Source organism: Haemaphysalis longicornis, unplaced genomic scaffold (assembly GCF_048455015.1).
Source record: "Haemaphysalis longicornis isolate Haplotype H1 unplaced genomic scaffold, Haemaphysalis longicornis Haplotype H1 scaffold_7, whole genome shotgun sequence".
NCBI classification, from domain to species: Eukaryota; Metazoa; Arthropoda; class Arachnida; order Ixodida; family Ixodidae; genus Haemaphysalis; species Haemaphysalis longicornis.
The window spans coordinates 76,368,901-76,385,693 of NW_027526422.1; the positions used below are offsets into that span (position 1 = coordinate 76,368,901).

The window sequence follows — 16,793 nt, forward strand, 5'->3', positions numbered from 1 at the left end:
ACAGACGGCAATGAAGCTAGTACCAAAGGAGGTGTCACTAGCAGCGCCACGAGTTGTCGCAATCGCTGCTAAAGGCATCCCTCCCGCTTGCAGTCAAAATAGCGATGGCTTCAAAACTGGCGTTGTTGTGGAGACGCTATTTCGCTTGCGTACTTTTACGAACAATACGTATGATAGAGTAGAGCAGACACCGAGCGGCGTGGGCTCACGAGCTTCTCCGGAATTGCTATAGGGGCGTTATCAACGCAATCAGACACGGGAATTAACCATCAGTATTGGGTTCTCGTTGTGTGAATAACTAGACTGCGTCATGTAGTCAGAAGAAAGTTACGCTTATGCAACGCCCCCTCTGTACATTTGCGTTATCCTCTTAATTTCGCATTTTTGTCACAGGAGAATAAAAACTGACTGATTTATGCCAGACAAGAGTGGTAATTACTTCATAATGTACATTTATAATGCAAACTTTCGTATTCGTGCAGACAACCTGAAATGATTATTGCTCAGTACAAAGGGTCGACCTCAATCATGATTGGTCCATTGTGTGCGTGCGTGGGGTGGGGTGCGTTGAATTGGGTGTGTGTTATCGGGAGTAAATTGAGGGGTTCACTTCTAAAAGTGGTACCAGCTTTCGTACTCCATGGTTATAACCTCATTTGGGTCATAGTGGTGGCGTTCCTGGCGTCAGATAATTCGTCTGGTTGATTTAACAGAACCCGGTGTGGCGGAGGACGTTCCACCGATGGAGGCCTGCGAGCAGCATTTAAAAGACAAAGCCACCCCAAGAGAGGAACCTCGCTTCCCGTGCGTTCGGGACCCGAACACGGTCGCCTTTCTGCGGCATCACGGGCGCGTCTTCTTCATCACCCGGGGCCCATCCGGCTGCGGCAAGGGTGACCTCGTTTCCAAGCTTCACGACTTGTACCCCCACAGCGTATCCTACTGGGCGGACAAGATATTTCGTTCTCCGGACGCGCCCGTGAGGACCGCCTCGACCGTGGCAAAATAGCATGACCTTTGCAGGGAAACGTAAGTGGGGCTCTGTCACTTCGCTGTACTGCTCATATATTACGACTGCGAGATATTGTACTTAAAACGGTAACGCTAGAAAACCGTACTCAAGAAATGGTGTGAAATATAGTGAATACTGCAGCCCCGCTACACTGCAATATTCACTAGATTGCACACCATTATAGACTAGATTCATTAGTCTATGAAGCGCATGGTAGCATGCGCTTTATAGACATTGTGTTAATGCCCAGATGTCTTAGTATGGTTCAATACTGAGCCTCTACGTTCGCTGAGTTCTCGCACTTAATCCCTGCGACAAGTAAACTTCGCAAGCGTCGTGGAGGGGCTGCACGAACTCAAGGTATGTTCAAAGGCAGATTTCTGTCACACGGGTGTGCTTAGGTAACGGGGCTGTTTTGCGCTGTGGTCCGTTCAGGTTGTGGTGGCTTGAAATTCGCCGTCTCCACCGACATGACACTACACCACCCGACTGGCATGAGTTGCTCCGCCGCTTCACTCACCGTTTGTCACGTCGTATCCTATTTGTTACTGAACGATTACGCAGCGTAGCAAAATGCGGCACATGCACTATCGATAAAAGTAAACGAGGCAAGGGAGCCAAGGGAGCGCGGTCACAAAGGCATAGCTGCGCCACCTAGGAAGAGTGATGGTAACCAATAGCCGCATTGCTTGCCTCAGTTCCGTTTCATGTCACACTCTAGCGTAGGGATCTGAGTAAACCAACTAACTATTCGCTTGTTACCTCCCTCTATATGATAACGCAAGAGAACTGAAATTTTGTCCGCGCTTAAACTTCTTAGTAAACAAAGCACCGTTTGCGAGGGGTCAAGCTGAGAGGGTATTATAAAACACTGAATCAATTGAGTAAAACGAAGCTCTGTGTGGTCTTGATAGATTCCTGTAAATTCAATGTGTAAAAGTCACCTTGCCTTTAAAATGACTTGGGGTGAATTTCGAATTAACAAAATTTTAAATCTGCTGTCCAAAAGCAAGATGTGGTCTGCAAAACGCCCCTTTTTTAAGTAGTAATTCGTACCTTCAACCTCTGCTCCTTGAGCTAGGTAGAACGCTACGTAAGCCGGAGTTAATTGGAAACGAGCAGCAGAACACGTGGCCAACTCGTGACGGTTGTCTCTGGCGGGATCTAAAGCGAATGTGCCAATCCGCTTGATCATCTCATTTTCGCCGAGAAGCAACTGATCAAGCACAACAGACAGGCTTTTGCACGCGCACGAATTTACCTTAGCAGACTCACTGACAAGCGTAGTCCTCGAGTCCCCGTTAAAACTTGTGCAATGCGCATAGGCACTTTCTCCCTTACCGCCATCAGAGTAACTACGCCCGTGATCCGCGATTTATCGCTCGGGAAAAGAAGCCTTAAAATACCTCCCTAGTACGCGAATTCTCTGTTGCATAACTATTTGCCAGCAGAAGTGCATTTGTTGCGTTAGGTTTCTGATTCAATCTCTGTTCTTTTCTGGTTGCAGAATTGAGCACTACATGAAGCTGAGCGTTCCAGTGATCATAAACAAAAACAACAACCTCAACGTATGGGAGACATCGCCGTTTCTGCAGCTGGCCGCCACTTACGGCTACACCACTATCCTTCTGGACATGAACCACTACGCCCCTTTTAACCCTGAGGTAAGCTGTAGTGCGCTCAGCCTTCCTTGCCAAAGGAGCCGGTCGTCACTCCGAACGTTAAGAACTCGACAGGCCTTGCTCGTGGGCACTAAAAAATTGTTCATTTAAATTGTTAGATTTACTGAAACAACACTGAAACGTGGGATAGTTGGTGACAATTCATCACTGTAACTTGACCGCACAAAACACGAGGACTGAGCGAAAAACACACGAAGAATAGATTTAGCAACCTCAGGAATTCGGCTTAAAGCATTGATGAGTGAATTGAATATCGACCTTTAGGACGGTGTTTTTTACGTTTCCAAATGTTCCTGTCGGCCTCAAAATGCTGAGGAGGCAGGGCCTTCTTCACAAAAAGCGTCACAAGTAAACCGTAGTGCCCCCCTCCCCAAAAACAAAACAAGTGGACAGAGACACTTCGGAAATGCTAAAGCATTATAATGCGAGAAAAAATGTTTCCGAGTAATGTTGTTACATGTGTTACATCTTATTCTGCGAACGTTGTAGTCTTATCTAGAAAAAGCTACCCCTGTAAAGATTGGATACTTCGAACACTTATGGCCCTCAGTGTGTACTAAAATAAAAAAAGGAGAAATATGGAGCTTCTACAATTGAATTTGATACTTGGTCTCCACAGTATTAGCCCAGGGCAGTCAACAGCGCCATATGCGCAAGCGGCCATCGGTAGAACAAAAATTGTCGTCGTCGTTCCTTCTTTTTTTCACATACAAACTTGGTCAAGGATCGGGTACTCTGAGTTGCCTTTGTGTCCACTTTACAAAAAACACAAAACCATGAATGGGAACCGTAAAAGTTGTGTAATAGTGCGTGCCCCGTAACACCAGGACGTGACGGCACGGTAGTACACCAAGTGCACACCGGCCGCGCAGAACGCTGAATCTAGGGAACCTGTGACGTGGGCCAGGGTGCGCGAGGACGTCATTTGCTTCGCAAGACGAAGACATGAAAGCATAGAGTTTCATACTCTATGCACGAAAGGGATCAAAGATGCGTAAGCACGGTGCAGAAGAAAAGAACGCGGTTCCAGTAATTAGCATCAATCGGCAAAGAAAAGAACTAAATCGGATAAAGAGATGGGAATACGATGTAGCAGTGAGTATCGCCTGGCTGTCGACTTCAAAGCGCGTAAGACGACTTAGGTGCGCCAAGCAATTTTTTCAACAGCGAGGCAGTTGAGCACATCATTTGTGTATTGCGTCCAAAGTTTTAAAACTACCAAGAAAATGCCCAGTGCTCGTACACGCGTCATCCAACGCACGTTCGTCAAGCTAGCATACCCACTAATGGAGGTTGGTCAATAGTGGCCAAAACACCAGCGTTCGTCACGTGCCTCGAGCGCACGTTCGGAAAGCCAAGCATACCCAATTAGGCAGATTGGCCAACATTGAACACAAGAAAATTCCAGTATTCGCCGTATCGTTGCAACACTTGTCCGGAACGAGACAGACATCATAGCGTACGCCCCTCGTTCATTCGTCGTCGTGTAGTCCTGCGCATGCGTTCTGTACCGTAGAGAAGCCGCAATCCGAACGTCCAAGCTCCTGTAAGCGATCATTGGCTCCACATGGCCCGGCCCCAGGCAGTTCGCACGGCCGAGGAAAAGTACGCGCTTCGAGAGGCTCGGCGTGCAAAGCAGCCGCGGTAGACGTTAAGTCGCGGTTGCAGAGTGGCGTACGGAAACGTCGACCAAAACGACGACCTCACTCTAGCCTTGCTCAACATGAAGTTACTGAAATGTCATGCCGCTTACGTCAACCACGACACCACCGCTACTAAAAATCAACTTTGTGCACGTCAATCATCACCAGCAACAGCTTTGTCATTCAGTTCTTGCACGTGAGCGCAAGCTTTCCTAATTTTTTTTTGTTATTCAATGCCTGTCGTTTCCCGTTCTCAGGCACTCGTCACGGCTAACAAGCACGGTCTTGATAAAACCTACATGCTCCACCGACTGAACACATGGGAGCCCGTGCACCCATTCGCCACGGGATGGGCTCCCAGGCCACAGGATGCCGCGAGGCTTCTGCGTCGCTACGAGCTACTAGTGAGTGAAATCAACGCCGGAAACTCAAGTGAGAACAAGACCACGTTTATTTGCCATATGTTTTCCAAACAATGCGTCTATAGCATCAAACGGCGATGCTAGGCTACAGCCAAAATCGTCGGTATTTGAAACCTCAGGCGCGGACAATCGAAGAGCGTCGTCTGATACGTGATTCAATACGGCGCTGTCCTCATAGTCGGCAAAGCGATTGTTTCAGTGCTCCATAAAGCGGCTAAATCAGTCGCCAAGCTAGGTACAGCGGCTGGTGCATGCGCCAATGGAGAGCGCCGTGGTTGCGCAGCCTGCATGGAAAGATCTTGAGGATGTTAGCGTACACGTAGCCGGGTCCCGGCTAATGTGGCCTTGTCTCGGCTTGTTTGCTGAGCATAACGACTATACGTCACCTCGCAGTGATGACCTCCAAAGTTGTGGCCAAGAAATAATAAAAAACATAAGCTAATAGTATAAACAAGAATACCAAAGAGTGTTTATCTTGTTTGGAAAACTGTTCGAAAAAAAAAACAGCATGCATGACGAGGGGGAACTCATTGAGGCAATTACATTTTATTACGTGCTTTCAAGGCAACAGCATTATAGCTTCGATTGCCTGTTTTGGGACATTGTCAGCAAAGTACGCACTAAGCTAGTTTTTGTTCTGCCAATGGCAGCGTGCTGAGGTAGAACGCTACTGACGCTTTGGGTGCTTACTCGGAAGACCCGAGTTCAATTCTTATTCGAACTTAAGGTATGTTTGTTTTTGTCCACTGTTAGCAGCGGCGGTGGTTTTCTCCGCCGGAAAATAATAATGCCAGTTCAGTTCTCAAGGGGGACTTAAGGCTGCCACCTTAATAACCACGGGGTGTGTTCTCCTGAAAAGTTCCGTGTGTACGGAATTATGGGTATACGAGATTTTTGCCTTTGCTGAACCACCGCCGGAATAAAAACAGCGACACTCATCTGAAGCGCGCGATCATAAACTACGCTAAATAGATTTTAAAATTTTACACCGGTTTTATGTCCCTAAGAGCGCCAGAAAAACTGAGTGAAACTTTTATATTCTGACGAATCACGTGATTCTTTCGTTTTTAGAAAGACATTTGCATTAGTAATACTCCCTATGAATTCCGTATTTCGTCAATTTTGAATATTCCGTATTTGTTTTACCTGGTTGTGTACTATCAATCACATTCACCTTAAGTATCGATTTTCAATATTTTTTGCAGTTGGGTTTAAACAATTGGGTCGACCTAATTTTTTTACAAATAATAAAAGCGAAAAAATGCGCGAACTTTGGGACGGGGGAAAGCGAGGAGCAAATGTGTTTGTTGCAGCAAACTGGAAGTTGCCGGAAATTACATGTAGGCATGTCTTGCCCAAAACCTACACGTATTTTTTTTTTCAATTTCGTCGAATCAGAAAGTAAAAAACACAAGCTTATTTCCACCTAATCCTTGCATGATCGAAAGTTTGTTATTAGTGATGTGAAGAGTGGCTAGTCACCATAAAAACAAAAAAAACGGAAAAACAGCTTTTAAATTGCAACTTACTCGGTATAACAAAAATGTCTAACTGCGTTTCCACTATGCTAAAGAGCGCTAGAAGTACCATAATGTTTTGTTGGAAGAGCTAAATTTGAAGTTCCCGCTCAAACGGGAAGTTTTAAGATGTTTTCCAACTGAAAAAAAAAAAAAACGCGAAACTACCCGTGTTTGAATGTCTTGCAAAAACGCTTCCAATTTAATGTCTTACTTTCGCGGCATAACTACTTCCGTCATTTCTCTATTTTTAACGAACGACCCTTCTACATTCTAGGTTTAGCGGCTGTCGTATTCCCCTGTTTTATTCCACAGAAGGCCACTCGAAGTATTGTCATTTGTGAATAAAAGGCAACAATAGGTGCTCTTGATAACAAACTTGCGCTAACACGCCTAGGTTTCTGTTTCACTCTGATGGTACTTGCAATTTCATATAACGTACCGATTCACCATGTTGTCGCTTCCCGTCCAACAAAAAATTGGCCGCGTATCTGCTCCTTTCGTTGCAAATGTCGTCAAAAGACAATAGTCTTTGTAGACATTTGCCAAGGAAATATCCCCTTCCCATTCCCGCTCACCTCTCACGCTGTTCCTCTACCGTCGCACTCATTCCAAGGTAAACACACTAAACGTTTGCGCAAGGCGATTTGAATTTACCGCGTTCCACTGCTACAGGCGGGGTTCCTCGATGCCAGCGCGGCAGTACGGCAGAGACTGGCGTGAATGGAGGGAGCCGCGTGACCGTGCTCCACGTGCATGCCAAGCAGAACTTGGAACCTAGCTAGTGGAACCTTTCGTTGCTGTTGGCGCGTGATTTTTCATATGCCGCCAGGAGGGAGCGGTTTTCTGCAGTAGATGTAGAATATCATTTGCTATCGAAAAACCAAGCATCTATGAATTTTTTAATAAAGGAACACTGTAAATATCCCTTGTGAAGTAATTTCCTGTCTTATATTTGCGTAATGTCTTGTTCTTGTTCAACAAATTTGCAAGTATGAACATATAAACCGGGCTTAGACGTTTACATGCGGCTGTGAGTATATAAGACTATTGCGGAATATCAATGTTACTTTGGCCGGGTGGCTGAATCGAGTCACAGACAGACGGACAGACAGACAAACATACAGACAGACCAAAATTTTTGGATTTAAGTAGCCCAAGAAAGACTACCGTCTTTAAACGATACTAGAACCTAACCCTGATGTGCGGCCCCGTTCATCTGCACCCTCCGTCATCACGTGCCTAACACGCGGACTTCTGTTTCTCTCGGCAGGTGCGGAGCTCAAACCGGTAGAGAACGCGCAGGTCTACCCGTTCATCCCTGCCCGAATCTGCAAGTTCGGCTGGTACGCGAGAGACAGAAAGTACTGCAACAGTGAACTGGTACGCATTGCATTCTGTTTCAAATGTTGCAGATACGAAATCCAAAGGGTGTACCGGTGGTCACGTGTGGCAGGGCTTTTTTCTTGGTCAAATAAATAAATAAAGTATCAATTCGAGGATTCGCCATCTGCAGAGGTATGACAGCGCCAAGGCACAATCACCATGTCTTTTGAGATAACGAAATCATGTTTCGAATGAGTGAGTTTTCAGGAGCGCCTGGTATCTCTCAATTCATACCCGGGGTGGCGTCAAAAAGATCTCACAACTTTGTCACTCTTTCGTGCATATATTTCGTCCGCTGCGTTATTCCCTGCCCTGAGAAGTCATACCATAACGACCTTTCAAAAATTCTAGGCTTAGTCTGAAATACCAGAGCCTTTTCTTGAATACAGTCCTTATGTTATTTTAGCGTGCGTGGCAGAAAGTAATCTTATGTGGTGGCACGAGAAATGAGACGAAGTATGAAGGTCGTGCGATGTATTTACAATGTGCGGACTATGAAGTGATGCGCTCACTCCATGCCCCACAGAGCTTCTTGTTTGTCGGAGATTCGGCCAACAGCGTTTTGCTGCACTGCTTTCCTTATAGTTTCCTTATAGTTAAAGGTTTATAATAAAACCCTCCTCTGTTCCTGATCTATACCTTGTTAACGCAGGTCTCTGTTGGGCGCGTGATTTATTTGCGCAGGTCAAGAAAGCTTATGGTTCCGTGGACAAGATCGCAGTGTTGGGCTACGCCATGCTGGGCAACACCGTCGTTGCGGTTGTTCGCCTGACCGATGCCCAAGTTGTCCTCAAGGCTGTTCCAGTAGGCGCCAGAGGAAACACGGTTATTAACTGGGCCCCAACGAGCGAACCCGAAAATTTAGCACATAAATTGTGTGACGAAGTGCGCTGCACGCTCAACTTGCGCACCATAGCTGCGCAGGAAGAAGATGAAAACCTGAAGACGCCATTCGAAGCGGTGACGGCGGCATTCAGAGAGCTTCCGCCTGCGTCGCACCTGAGTTTCCTCGTCCTCGGCGTCACAAACAGGCGCCCTTTCACCTACAGCAAGGTTGTTCACGACGCATCTCGCTGCCTCAGCTCCCACGTCGCTTCCTGGAAGTCCATGCTAGGACCAGCATCTTGTGTTCGCGTGGATGGCATCAAGATTTACAGAGCGCTAGGCGACTGGTGCTGCCTTATTATGGACAAGCAGGATGTCAAGCTGGATGCCGTCTTCACTGGCTACTACCAGTCCCACACGACCGAGTAAGTGGCAGTGTGTTTGTTATTGCAGATGTGATGGGAAACCATTTTGAGCCTCATTGACTAGGCCGATGAACGGTGCCCGTATTTCGACACCCGTAGATGTTAACAGCCCAGTATCATAAGAACCAGCCTTGTGATATGGACGGCTGAGGACAGCTGGGCCGTACGAGTAACGTAAGAAATGCTAAGAAAGTTGGTAGACCGAGGTAGATAGGGGTATGGGCGTGATACGAAAATCCGAGGGAGACATGTTAAATTTCGTCCCCCAAACTTCTCGTTCAAAGTTATCGCCGTTAAGACACCTAGCAAAACCATCTCAGAAAAATGAACCTTTCGAACAGAGCAAGGAGCCAATTTGACACGAACTGTGTGAGAATACCAGAATACTTTAGAGAACTCTGAGTATTTTTTTGTTTAATTCATTGTCAAAGTCTAATGCCTTGCATTCAGAGCTCTTAGGTTCTAGGACCCTGAAACCTCGAACAGCAAAGTTGTCAACTTGAAGCTGAGCTCAAAGGAAGCTTTTGTCCCCAGTGCTACCGATTTGAAAATACTGCTTTGCATTCAACTGAACGACTCCTCGTTTCATACCTCCTACTAAAACTTCGAGGAGCCGGAAAGTTGCAACTGGTTGACGCAGAATATCAACTCTTGGATGTTATGGGAGAAGCCTTCGTCCTTCTGGATGCAGTGTGCCTCAGCTGGGTGATAGTGATAAGACCGAGAATGGGATTATAACAGTAACAACGAGTACGATTATAGTTCTTGAGACCACTGCTGTTGTTAATAACCACAAAGCTTGGGTCGATCAAGTTTTCGTGAACATTATCCCACCAGTGACTGCTAGGTCCTCCCTCACGGCCGAGTATCTGAAGGGGGTTTTGTGGAAAAGGACGATGAGGGCGTGCCAAAAGGGGAATCACTGTCATAAGCGAGTGGAGAGAGAAGTGCAATTAAATAGCGTTCTTACCATGGGCACTAGTCCTGTTTCCTCAGCAGGCGGTAGCAACAAGACCGTAAGATTTTATAAGGAAGCTGTATATGGCTAACCTCTCCTCCCCCCCTGCAGTTTTTATTCCGGTGAAGCTGCTTTACTCGGCACAGCTATCACTCTCTTCCTCACCACCCTCGACGCCTCTTTCACAAGTTGCTCAATTGGCTGAGCGCAAGCATCATTATCAGCACTTCCGCTTTTCTGTCGGTCCCTCTGAGGATAGGTATTACAGAAGAGCGTCGGCACGGACAGAAGCGCGAACGGGCGTGAACACAAAAGAAAGGCGTGGCCGAAAGATCGGGCAGCCACCGCCATTGCCGCCTCAAGTTCCCATTCGTCGAACACTGATGTGTGCCAAAAAACCCGCCCGCATCTTCCCACGGGGGGAACTCGAGTAAATGCGTCGCAGAGTGGTGGGGGTATCGCGTGAAAGTTGCGTAATTGGGTATGGTTTGGGAATGCCTAATTGTTATTTCGTCTTTATTATTCTTATTTATTGAATGAAGGAGAAGCGAAGGCAAGGAGTGTAAAGTTAATGTCTGTCTTTATTGATGGTGCCGTCAAGCAAAGCGTCAAGTCAAGCGAAAGCCAAGCAAAGACGCCCTTGACTGAATTTCGAACGCGTGCTCCGCCGCTTATATACACACCGCCCGCGTTCGAGGGAGAGGACTAGGGGGGAGAGACGCGCATGCGCACACTTCCATGCGAACTTTCCACGCACCCACCACGCCGTTATCACGTGTACACGCCCTGCTGCCGTTACTGTTGAGCGCGACGCAGCCCACGGGTAGCTACGACGCATGCGCGCACAGACGCGCTCCCCCCGCACCGCCGCAGCAGTTGTTGAGAGCGACGGAGCGCACGGGGTAAACGCGCTTCTCCCGCACCGCCGCACCTGTTGTTGAGAGCGAGGAGGGTACGGGGGAGAGACGCGCACCTGCGCCTCGACGCGACGCGCATGCGCAGTGAGCGTGTGGACGGCGCCGACAACATCGACGGGTGCCATCGCGAGCCTAAGAAATGCTCCGCATTTAAAATTCTTGGTCGACTTAAAGGCTTTCGCAGTCACATTTTCGCCTGTGTCTTTCACATCTGAGCATGCACACATAACCCAATGCATGTTATCCAAGCAGGGGTGGGGGATGGTAGTGGAATTGAGGGAGGAGGGAGGGAAACGAGACGTACGCGCGCCTAGGGTTCATGCCCTCACCGCAGACTTGCCCGTGCTGCCGCCCAATCAATGCTGAAACAGCGCGTTGATTGGGCGGTCGTACTGCCTCGTACGAATTTCGAGCGCCTTCCGTACGATTTCGAACTCGGACACCGTCTTACGGGGTGTTACGCACAAGGCAAGCAAAGAGCTCTAGCTTTACCCCTCGAACCACAAACCGTTTGTTTTCTTCTGTCATTGTGGGTCAGCGCGGCGGATAAGTCGCTTCATTTCCGCAACGAAAACGAGCGCGATTTCATTAGGCGCGTTTGAATGAATGCGACAAGTGGCGCATCGTATCGCAACTCATCGACTTTCTAGGGCATCGCATCCATTTAAAGGAGCCATGAAGACAAAATACAAGTTTGTGTTATTCGAAAGATTTCGTGTTTTGTAGTGCCCCCAGCGCTTGTTCGAATGCAAACGCTGCATTGCTTTATTCACTGAGAGATTATTCAATTTATGTTAAAATTTTGATTTTCCCGCTAAATCGTGTGTTTTCGTAGCTGCAATGACATCACAGAGCGCTCTGCAGCCTAGGATCCCTTGATTCACGCGTCCGCCGTACAGGGTAGAGACACGTACACGCTGGGGCCGCCATTTTGGATCGCTCGCTCACCGCCGAAGCAAGTCATTGTATCAAAATCGCGCTAAAAGTATCGCCGCAACGCGGTTAACTGACAAAGTTTGAATCAACTCATCTGTTTCGCGTTGCTGGGTCGCGTGGGAAACGAAACGAACAACGCGCTGAGCACGTTGATCCAATCGCAGCGGCACGGGACCGTTCAAAGGGTGTCTCCATCCTGTACGGCAGAGTTGGTATCGAGGTATTCGCGCGTTTGTTTACGTTACTGAGCTTAGATGGCGCCACCGTACCATGGCGTGTCGTTTTTTGCCTTTTTTTTCGTTCTGGGAGAAAATCGTTTCGTGAAACATACTGCTCGCTCGACAAATATGTTCACGTAAGACAACGTCGCGTCAATCAATCGGCCAGTGTCGTCTGAGACAACCCCAAAGCCCCGCAGTCCAGTGCAGCTAAAAAAAGAATAGTGCGCGCAGTACCAACAGCAGCAGTACGCAGCGGTACTTCTATGTTTACATGTGCTTTCGTAACTTACACTTACCACCATTCTTACGGCTTTAAAAAGAATGTGCCCTAAATTTAAGGCAAATAGCTCGTTCGGCAGGCTTATACTCCACCTAATTTTCGTTTGCTTTTGCCGCCCTCCGCCAATCGCAGAGCTGTCTCGTGTGACATCATAGGTTCTGCTGCGGGATATGAGCTAGTGGGTCGCATGGCCATTCCCTTTTTTCCTAATTATGTGGCTTATTCGATTGAAGTTTACGTTAAAAGTGGTGTCAGTATGATTCTAACGAGGCAATCTTTTGAATGAACCAAACTTGTGTTTTCTCTTCATGGCTCCTTTAAACGCGCCTGATGCGCTAGGAGAGCACGTCGCAATAATGCGCCAGACGGGGGTGGATTGAGACGCGTAAGTGGATTTGTGAGTGCATGCAAACGCGAGCGCACCGCATCAGGAATCATGTCGACTACAAAAGGAAGGCCTGTACACGCAGCTTTGCAGCGCCCGTGTTTGTCTCTTTCTCGTCTTCCGTTCAGCTTCTTTGCGCTGTTTTTTGCCATCAGTATGAACCAACTAGCCCTTGCATTTAAAAACATCTTAATCCGGTGTAAGACGCGAAAGAATGCGAGTCCAGAAAAAAGACGCGAACCAGCCGTGCCGGAAGCACCGGAAGAGCCAGAAACGCTGCTTTGCCTTCGATGTCCCAAACCACCATCGAACCAGCGATAACGCGCTACATGTAAACGCTAGCGCAGCGCATAACTGGTGATGTGTATAGGAAATGTGATGCGCTTTTTTGCATTCTGTCGCATTCATGTAAACGCAGCTATTGGGATGCTGCGTGCGGGTCTCGCCCTGTCGGCCTGTCTTTCGCCCTGCAATCACTACCTTAGAATAATCCTGTTTCATATAGTGTTCTCGGTGTAATTCGACGGTTCGAGAAAACTCCCGGCCGACAGACAAATAGCCCCAAGGCAGCCGCTGTGGCATTCGATTCGTCGACACTCGCCTTCGCATGTCACTTGGGTGACTGCTGCTTCGTCGCCTGTCTATTTGAGTTGCTGGGGTAGAACAATTTCGCTTCAATAAACTTGTTTTCTTCGACACATCTGCGTCGTTTTTGGCTACGTGACAATATTATCAAACAATTTCCTTCCAGCTAAATGGCGCCCAGACACTTATATCCTGGCTTTTGTGCGCCTGCTTTATTGACACAGCCGGCCGCTTTGGGGAAAAAAAGCCGGTGTTAAAAGACGCACTTTGCGGAAACAAAACTAAGCGTTCAAGTCACACATCGAAGTCACAGTTCTGTAGTGGCAGAGAAATTAATTCAGGGCAAGAAAGCAAGTTTTGTGGAGGGCTTCGCAGACCACTGAAAGACGCTCGCGGACTACCCGAGTTCCGCGGAACCCCATTTCAGAGCCATTTCCTTAATATATGCTTCACTTTGCGGCAGTCACTAAAAAAAAGAAAAAAAAATTAAAGTGTCATCGTCCAATGCCGTCCTAAGGGTAAAATTGAAGTTTAAAGCTTCATGTGCCACTACTAACAATAAATCCATGTAGCCTACGAAAAAGCACTGTGAAGAAGCGAACTTTCGTGCATAACAGGGCTGCTTTCAAAAATTCTGATCTCTTTTGTGGTAGTGAGGGCGGAGTTTCTGAAGGAGACCCTACAGCTTAGGTTGAAATCCGTTAACCTCAAAGCAAATAAGCGGGGAGCCAGAACTGCTACACTCAGGGGAAATGATCCACTAAGACCAAAGAATAAATGCAACTTGGTGTTAATACGCTGCATTAATACGTTGCACCAATCATGGCACTGAAATTTTAATGAAATCTCTCGAGCTCGTTCAAAACAACGCTGCGCGATTTATTACAGGCAATTACGGTAGAGCATCCAGTGTAACATCCAAGAAAAATACCTTGCATTTGTCTCAGCTCGCCCATCGTCGTCAGTATTTTCGTCTTTGTTTATTTCATAGAATATACTATCACAATCCCTACTCGCGTTCCATCTTGGTTTCTGCGCCTTCATATGTTTCTGCCCGCATTGATCACCGTCGTAAAGTTGCAATCGTGTCCTGTCGCACAAAATCTTGTTCTCAGTCTTTCATTCCTCGTACAGCATATGACTGGAACCACCTTCCCGGACCAATCGCCGCCATTGAAAACCATCAACAGTTTGTTTCGCATAACGTTCGCTAACATTGTTACTTTAAGCACCACATAGAACTGTTATACACTACCTTTTTGTTGCATTGTATGATCTGTTCTTTTGTGTTTGTAACCCACTGCCCTCTGTAAAGCCTCTGGCCTTGAGGGTAAAATAAATGAAATGAAATCGACCTGGTTTCAGGTGAAATTCCTTAGGTGGAGTAAGTTTCTAGCCTTCCTCTGACCTTCCTCGAGGAGACCGACCTCATCAAACGGCTGTAGCCCAATGCCTGCTAGCCAGCCTTACGCCGTCCTTCTCTTTCTTTATCTCCCTTTTTCTCTGTCCCTATTTGTTCTCACCTGTCCCCTTTCATTCCCCCTCTCCCCTTCCCCCGGACTGGGTTGTATGCTGGTGAACTCCCAAATGAATTCAAAATATCCCCTGTCCACTCCTTTTCGACTTTCTATTTCAATAAATCACTTACTTTACCTATGGTTCAGTGGCTATGGCGTTGTGCAGCTGAGCATTAGGTCGCGGGTTCGATTCCCGACCGCAGCTGCCGCTTTCTGATGGAGGCGAAAAGGTAAAACGCCCGTGTGTTAGAGATTTCGGCGCACATTAAATCCCCAGGGGGTCAAAATTTACCCGGAGCCCTATACCATGGCGCGCTTTTCGCTTTTGCGTCAATAATTGTTCCGTTTTCTGAACTCTTACCATGCACGTGTGCATGCCTTGGTCTTGCACTAATTCATTGCTTCAGTTCATTCCCTAATGAAGGTTTTTATAGCGCATTTTTGAACTGCGAGAGTAGCCGTGCTGCATATGCAAAAAGACGTAGTGGAGGGGGAAGAAAGTGATGTTGAACGGTGAGGGGAAAAGGGAGGCGGAAAAATCAAAGACCGTGTCATGACGCTTAATTATGGAGCTGTAGGTATGATGCGCTTGTCGCCTATCTTCGCCGAAGTTCTTGCGGAGCAGAACGAGCGGGTGCTGTTGTCATAGCCAAGCACACGTGATTCTGTATTCTACTTTGGATTTAATACGTGCAGCGTTGCTGTTTCGGAGTGCCGATAAACAGGTGTCCATTTTGGCGACAGTCCTGACAATCCGAGACATGACCACTGGAACAGTGTCTGTTCTCTAATATTAACCTTCTTCGCAACAACGGTAAAAAGCAAGGGGACCCGTCTCATGTGAACGAATGTCTGTATGAAGGCATAAGGCCCACTTTTCCCCATAGACTTCCGTAAAGTGTTGTAGCAGGTGCTTTTGTAGTAACACATCGGGGTGGTGCACCAAAGACTCGCAGCCATGGTGTAAAAATATTCTTACACCGTGCTCGCGGCGGACGATTTTTTTAGCAAAAGCTACAGTGCTAATATAGGGAAGAGCAATATCATTCCATGACGCATGCTGATGGTAGCGGCCACAATTTTGTTTACTTCGATGCAGGCGCAGTGGCTGCTGTGTCACTTGGTCGTCTCGAAAACAGCAAGCTCAAAGAAGACAAGCGCCAGCCCCTCGTGTCAATGCGGAGGCCATTCGATTGAACAGCTCTTCGGATGCGACGTCCTCGGCGTGTCGCCTGCGACGTCCGAGGAGACAAACAGCGTCTTTTCATTCGAATACCCACGCCAATCGTTCTAGAACGTCTCTGGACACTGAAGTACTGACCACGAGCCAGTCCCAGAGTGTTCTTAATGTAATCATTATTTAGTTTCTGGCCTTACAAGCGCCGCCTTGACGGTCGACGGGAGCAGTGCGGCCATCAAGAAAACGGAAGCCGGCTTTCCGTCGGCATGGTCTGGAGATGCGACTAAACAAGTCACTGGGCGTGGCCGTATTTCTTAAATAACCGTTCTGAACACAATAAAATTCACCCTGATTCGTCCGCCCCAGCTCAATATCAATATGCAGGGATGCCTTAAGCGTGAGACCATGTTTGACGAAACGGCCCGATGCGATCCACGATTGGTAAGAATTACGGTAGCCGCTACTAGCCGCCCGCGTGAAAATTAGAGACATGTTCAGGTGTGTGCGGGCGATGCGTCGTCGTTTCCGCCGATGACTGTTGCGATTTTACCCCTTGCAACCGGTAGCCGCCTGTTTCACGTGGCGGAATCTGGACAAAACCAAAACGAGCAAAAAGTTCCCACTGTCTTCTTTCCATGGTTGCCTCCCTGGTTCGCCGCACTCCGGGCATCTATATATGTGCAATAGAAATCCCAAGAGGAAAAGGAAACATTTATCAATGTTACAACATGTCTGCTCGGTGTCAGTATTGTCGCTGTTCATGCAAGATGCGTAGCGCCACCTCCATCTCATGCCGCTGCTCTGAAATGTTCTCTGAATCTTAGCTTCACTAACCGAATCTTAACACCACTAACCACACAGCCATGAGCTATCTAACCCACCGAGACTACTACTTCCGCAAA

The 16,793-nt window shown here is 47.6% G+C and overlaps 1 pseudogene; it reads left to right on the forward strand.

The window, feature by feature from the left end:
• Positions 1 to 742: 742 nt before the first annotated feature.
• LOC144146364 (uncharacterized) overlaps positions 743 to 16,793 on the forward strand; it is a 45,920-nt pseudogene continuing 29,869 nt past the window's right edge.